Below are 641 nucleotides of genomic sequence, written 5' to 3' on the forward strand. Positions count from 1 at the left end.
CAAATACGGCCACCAGCACGAACACACGGCCGCCGCCAAGCCGAGGCGGGCGGAGGCCGCCCGCGCGGGCCGCCTCTGATGATGAACGTGTGGCGGGAAGCGGCGACAGGATCAGCGAAAACATTTTTAGAAAATTACCATTTTGTCTCGGGCTGTGCCGTGCTCCTCTGTGAGCCCGCTCCGCTTCGCGGGCGCGCGGCGGGTGAGTGAAGTGCGTCTCAATCCCTGCGATAGGCTTTGCGCCGCTCAGCGCCGCTCGTTCGCTGATGAGTTTGTGTGCCGGCCGTGCAGCAACAACGGCGGCCTCCCTATACACCTCCCGACGCCCCGCCGCGAGTCGCGCGCGGAGCAGCGTCGCGGGAGCAGCACAGCAGCGGAGGCCTTTGAATGCGGGCGCGCGCGGCGGCTGGTGTCCTCGCGGGACAAGAGTTTTGTGTTTTGTCTCTCGCTCCATCCAATTTATTTCGCGCTCGAAGGAGTTTTCGCGCACCAAAAGCAACGAAAGGGGGTGCTGCTGCTGGTAGTCGGTATGGTGTCCTGGCGGCGGCGGGCAAACTTGAGCGCCATCCTCGAGACCATCACCGTGATGAGGGAGCTGCCACAGCAGCGGGGCGTGCAGCCCGAGCGACGCGAAGGGGGGG

Source organism: Frankliniella occidentalis, unplaced genomic scaffold (assembly GCF_000697945.3).
Source record: "Frankliniella occidentalis isolate FOCC.00 unplaced genomic scaffold, Focc_3.1 Scaffold73, whole genome shotgun sequence".
NCBI lineage: Eukaryota > Metazoa > Arthropoda > Insecta > Thysanoptera > Thripidae > Frankliniella > Frankliniella occidentalis.